The sequence below is a fragment of the Mustelus asterias genome, chromosome X (assembly GCF_964213995.1).
Source record: "Mustelus asterias chromosome X, sMusAst1.hap1.1, whole genome shotgun sequence".
Lineage (NCBI taxonomy): Eukaryota > Metazoa > Chordata > Chondrichthyes > Carcharhiniformes > Triakidae > Mustelus > Mustelus asterias.
In genome coordinates this window covers 10,511,200-10,517,996 of record NC_135834.1, presented here as the reverse complement: position 1 = coordinate 10,517,996, position 6,797 = coordinate 10,511,200, and positions in this window count along the sequence as shown.

Genomic DNA, 6,797 nt, shown 5'->3' with positions numbered 1-6,797 from the left:
AGAGGAAACCGGAGCACCCGGAGGAAACCCACGCAGACACGGGGAGAATGTGCAAACTCCACACAGACAGTGACCCAAGCCAGGAATCGAACCCGGGTCCCTGGCACTGTGAGGTAGCAGTGCTAACCACTGTGCTACCGTGCCGCCCATATATTTTGTATCTGTCTTCACAATAGAAGACACAAAAATCCCAGAAGTATTTGAGAGCCAAGGGTCCAATGAGAATGCATAACGAATATTTCTAAATGAAAAGTACTGGATAAATTAATAGGACGAAAAGCCAACAAATACCCTGGACTTAAACTGTCTGAAGTTTCTAAAGGAGGGAGCTGAAGAGATTGTGGATACACTTTTGTGATTTCCCTCAATTCTGGAAATGTCCCAGTGGATTAGAACACCACACGTAACAACACATTCACCAATCAATCCAATAGGGCACTCATGTGCCACATCTTTCCCAAAGCAGTGATAGAATGTGGAAATGATTATCGCAATGACTGGATGAGGCAAATTGCATAGGTGCATTTAAGTGACAACGAGATAAGCACATGAGGGAAAAAGGAATGGAATCACAGAATCCTACAGTGCAGAAGGAGGCCATTCGGCCCATCGAGTGTGCACCGACCACAATCCCACCCAGGCCCTATCCCCGTAACCCCATGCATTTATCCTGCGAGTCCCCCTGACGCTAAGGGGCAATTTAGCATGGCCAATCCACCTAACCTGCACATCTTTGGACACGAAGGGACAATTTAGCACGGCCAATCCACCTAACCTACACATCTTTGCTCACCAAGGGGCAATTTAGCATGGCCAGTCCACCCTAACCTGCACATCTTTGGACACTAAGGGGCAATTTAGCATGACCAATCCAACTAACCTGCAAATCTTTGGACACCAAGGGGCAATTTAGCGTGGCCAATCCACCTAACCTACACATTTCTGGACTCTGAGGGACAATTGAGCATGGCCAATCAACGTAATCTGCACATCTTTGGACACTAAGGGGCAATTTAGCATAGCCAATCCAACTAAGCTGCACATCTTTGGACACGAAGGGGCAATTTAGCATGGCCAATCTAACTAACCTGCAAATCTTTGGAAACGAAGGGGCAACTTAGCATGGCCAATCCACCTAAACTGCACATCTTTGGACACTAAGGGACAATTTAGCATGGCCAATCCACCTAACCCGCGTATCGTTGGATACTATGCGGCAATTTAGCATGGCCAATCCACCTAATCTGCACATCTTTGGACACTAACGGGCAATTTAGCATGGCCAATCCACCTAACCTACACAGCTTTGGAATCTAAGGGACAATTTAGCATGGCCAATCTACCTAACCTACACATCTTTGGACACTAAGGGGCAATTTAGCATGTCTAATCCACCGAACCTCCACATCTTTGTACACTAAGGGGCAATTTAGCATGGCCAATCCACCTAACCCACGCATCTTTGGATACTATGGGGCAATTTAGCGTGGCCAATGCAACTAATCTGCACATCTTTGGACACTAATGGGCAATGTAGCATGGCCAATCCACCTAACCTGCACATCTTTGGACGCTAAGGGACAATGTAGCATGGCCAATACACCGAACATACACATTTCTGGACACTAAGGGGCAATTTAGCATGGCCAATCCACGTAATGTGCACATCTTTGGACACTGAGGGGCAATTTAGCATGGCCAATCCACCTAACCTACACAGCTTTGGACTCTAAGGGACAATTTAGCATGGCCAATCCACCTAACCTACACATCTTTGGACACTAAGGGACAATTTAGCATGGCCAATCCACCTGACCTGCACATCTTTGGACACTAAGGGGCAATTTAGCATGGCCAATCCACCTAATCTGCACATCTTTGGACACTAAGGGGCAATTTAGCATGGCCAATCCACCGAACCTACACATCTTTGGACACTAAGGGACAATTTAGCATGGCCAATCCACCAAACCTACACATCTTTGCTCACCAAGGGGCAATTTAGCATGGCCAATCCACCTAACCCGCGCATCTTTGGACACGAAAGGGCAATTTAGCGTGGCCAATCCACCTAATCTGCACATTTTTGGACACTAAGGGACAATTTAGCATGGCCGATCCACATAATCTGCACATCTTTGGACACTAAGGGGCAATTTAGCACGGCCAATCCACCTAACCTAAACATCTTTGGACACTAAGGGGCAATTTAGCATGGCCAATCCACCTAACGCACACATCTTTGGACACTAAGGGGCAATTTAGCACGGCCAATCCACCTAACCTGCAGATCTTTGGACACTAAGGGGCAATTTAGCATGGCCAATCCACCTAACCGACACATCTTTGGACACTAAGGGGCAATTTAGCATGGCCAATCCACCTAACCCGTGCATCTTTGGACACTCAGGGGCAATTTAGCATGGCCAATCCACGTAATCTGCACATCTTTGGACACTAAGGGGCAATTTAGCACGGCCAATCCACCTAACCGACACATCTTTGGACACTAAGGGGCAATTTAGCATGGCCAATCCACCTAATCTGCACATCTTTGGACACGAAGGGACAATTTAGCGTGGCCAATCCACCTAACCCGCGTATCTTTGGATACTATGGGGCAATTTAGCGTGGCCAATCCACCTAACCTGCACAGATTTGGACACTGAGGGGCAACCTAGCATGGCCAATCCACCTAACCTGCACATCTTTGGACACTAAGGGACAATTTAGCATGGCCAATCCAACTAACCTGCACATCTTTGTACACGAAGGGGCAATTTAGCATGGCCAATCCACCTAATCTGCATATCTTTGGATACCATGCGGCAATTTAGCGTGGCCAATCCAACTAATCTGCACAGATTTGGAGACTAAGGGCCAATGTAGCATGGCCAATCCACCTAACCTACGCATTTTTGGACACTAAGGGGCAATTTAGCATGGCCAATCCACCTAACCTACACATCTCTGGACTCTGAGGGACAATGTAGCATGGCCAATCCACCTAAGCGACACATGTTTGGACACTGAGGGGCAACTTAGCATGGCCAATCCACCTAACCTACACATCTGTTGACACCAAGGACAATTTAGCATGGCCAATCCACCTAACTGACACATCTTTGGACACAAAGGGGCAATTTAGCATGGCCAATCCCCCTAACCCGCACATCTTTGGACACGAAGGGACAATTTAGCATGGCCAATCCCCCTAACCTACACATCGTTGGACACTAAGGGACAATTTAGCATGGCCAATCCACCTAACCCGCACATCTTTGAACACTAAGGGGCAATTTAGCATGGCCAATCCACCTAACCTGCACATCTTTGGACACTCAGGGGCAATTTAGCATGGCCAATCCCCCTAACCTGCACATCTTTGGACACTAAGGGGCAATTTAGCATGGCCAATCCCCCTAACCTACACATCGTTGGACACTAAGGGACAATTTAGCATGGCCAATCCACCAAACCTACACATCTTTGGACACTAAGGGGCATTTTACCATGGTCACATATATTGAATGCATTCCATGATCCACTGCTCTCTGGCAAGGGAATTCCAAAGGCCCTTGAGAGAAAAATAAATCTTCCTCATCTCAGTTTTGAATGGGACTCCCCTTATTTTTAAACAAATTCTAGATCCCCCTCTCCACCCCCCTACAAGGGAGTCAGCTTCCCCCTTTAGGATCTTGTATGTATTGATCAGATCACCTCTCTCATTCGTCTAAACTCCAACCTGCTCAAATCTTTTGTTCAGAAGGCAATCCCTTCATCTCGGCCATCAGGCCAGTGAACCTTCTCTGAGGTACCTGCAGTTCCTTGAATGATGGCCTCTTGAGAATGCACAATGTTAATCGCTCCACTGCTGGTGGGTGTAGTGTCTGTCTCTTTAAGACAGCACAGCGGAAGTGGGTCACCTGACTTAAGGGACCGATGGGATCTGAGAGTGAGTAATCATCCCGGAGAGTGAAGATCCTGTGGGATCTGCGAGAGGTTTTTAAGGGGTCCACCAAATATTCTCACTGATAACAGCCTTGCAGAATTCCCACCCTGCCAGCGGGATTGACAGAGTGGAGGGACGGTGCTGATCACTGCCAGTGTCAGTCGTGCCCTGTTTATCCTGAAAAATGAAACGTGTATTCAACTGTGGATTTTTAAACATCCCAATTCCACAAATAAAGAGGAGGATTTCATTCAGTGCGGCGATGGGAGGATAGGCTGAGGGACGTAATCACCAACGTTAATCTTGAAGGATTGGATCCCTACCCTGCTCTGGCCATGTTTAGATCTGGTAAGTAGAGAAACAGCGGGGGTGGCACGGTGGCACAGTGGTTCGCACTGCTGCCTCACTGCGCCAGGGACCCGGGTTCAATTCCTGGCTCGGGTCACTGTCTGTGTGGAGTCTGCATATTCTCCCCGTGTCTGCGTGAGTTTCCTCTGAGTGCTCCGGTTTCCTCCCACCTCCCAATGATGTGCGGGTTAGATTGATTGGCCGTGCTAAATTGTCCCTTAGTGTCACGGGATCCCAGTTAGAGGGATTAGTGGGGTAAATATGTGGAGTTATGTGGATAGGGCCGAGGTGGGATTGTTGTTGGTGCAGACTCGATGGGCTGAATGGCCTCGTTCTGCACTGTTGGGATTCTATGAAATTCTATGAGAGTGTTTCTGTATATTCGGTTGACTTTACCTTTCGTGCGTCCATGTCTTAACCCACACTAAGTCCCGTTTCCCCGAGCACCCCTGTGCTCTCTGTTTCTCAGTCAAGCAATGCTTTGATTTTACAATTCTCATCCTTGTTTTCAAATCCCTCAATGGCCTCTCCCTACCTCTCTAATCTCCTCCAGCCCCACAACCCTCTGAGATACCTGCAGTTCCTTGAATGCTGGCCTCTTGAGAATCCACCATTGGCGGATGTGGTGTCTGTCCCTTTAAGACAGCACAGCGGAAGTGGGTCACCTGACTTAGGGGACCAATGGGGACTGAGAGTGAGCAATCACCCCGGAGGGTAGAGTTAGCATCATGAGGACTGGAACACAACTCCAGGGCAGCCTAGAGCAGGAAGTAATCCTGTACCTAGTTTCTTTTATCAATAAATACCTTTTGTTTGTTCGGGTGCCATATCAGAAACTTCAAGGTATATTATGATCAGACCCCAACAATTTTCTATTTTGTCACGAATATAAGGAATATAAGGAAAGATGTGCGGGTTAGGTTGATTGGCCAGGTTAAAATTGTCCCTGAGATGCGTAGTTAGAGGGATTAGCGGATAAATATGTGGGGGTAGGGCCTGGGTGGGATTGTGGTCGGTGCAGACTCGATGGGCCGAATGGCCTCCTTCTGCACTGTAGGGTTTCTATGATTCTAAGATGTTTCACTCCTGGCGCGATTCTATTGGCAAACTGGGAAGCTTTTATCAGAACAAACTTCATGTAACAACACAGTTTAACTAGAACAAATGAATTAGCTTAACCTTTAACAATTGAACAATACTGAAACATGACAAAACATAATTCCTAACTGCAAACCTATCGCAAAGAAATATTCCTCTGATAGACTTAAACTCCTCTCTTTATAATTAGTTAGCAAACACAGGCATGCTTGCTGTGACTTAGGTTACCAGGCTCTGGAGCTTTCCGAAAGCCTTTGGAGAGAGTGAGAGACAGCATGACACTGCTTTCCTCAGGCAGCTCAGGCAGCAACTACTTGTATTTGAAAATGAAACTGAAACAGTCTTTCATTCCTGCAAGTTGAGAGTTTAACGGCTGCGGAAAGGCACTTTGAGGGGAATCTGCACACTGAGGTCATATGGGCTGAGGTTAGAAATAGGAAAGGAGCGGTCACGTTGTTAGGAGTTTACTATAGGCCCCCAAATAGTAATAGAGATGTGGAGGGAGAAATTGCTAAGCAGATTATGGATAGGTGTGGGGGTCACAGGGTAGTTGTCATGGGGGACTTTAACTTTCCAAATATTGATTGGAATCTTTGTAGGTCAAATAGTTCGGATGGGGCAGTTTTTGTGCAGTGTGTGCAGGAGGGTTTCCTGACACAATATGTGGATAGGCCGACAAGAGGTGAGGCCACATTGGATTTGGTACTGGGAAATGAACCGGGCCAAGTGTTAGATTTGGTTGTGGGAGAGCACTTTGGAGATAGTGACCACAATTCGGTATCTTTTGTTATTGCAATGGAGAGGGATAGGGCCGTACGGCAGGGCAAGGTTTACAATTGGGGGAGAGGTAATTATGATGCGATTAGGCAAGAATTAGGGGGCATAAGTTGGGAACAGAAACTGTCAGAGAAAGGAACTAATGAAAAGTGGAACTTTTTCAAGGAACAAATACTGGATGTCCTTGATAGGTATGTCCCTGTCAGGCAGGGAGGAAATGGCCGAGTGAGGGAACCATGGTTCACGAAAGAGGTGGAATGTCTTGTGAAAAGGAAGAGGGAAGCTTATGTAGGGATGAGGAAACAAGGTTCAGATGGCTCGATTGAGGGTTACAAGTTAGCAAGGAATGAGCTGAAAAAGGGGCTTAGGAGAGCTAGGAGGGGACACGAGAAGTCCTTGGCGGGTCGGATCAAGGAAATCCCAAGGCTTTTTACTCTTATGAGAGGAATAAAAGAATGACCAGGGTGAGGTTAGGGCCGGTCAAGGACAGTAGTGGGAACTTGTGTATGGAGTCAGTAGAGATAGGCGAGGTGATGAATGAATACTTTTCTTCAGTGTTCACCAAGGAGAGGGGCCATGTTTTTGAGGAAGAGAAGGTATTACAGGCTAATAGGCTGGAGGA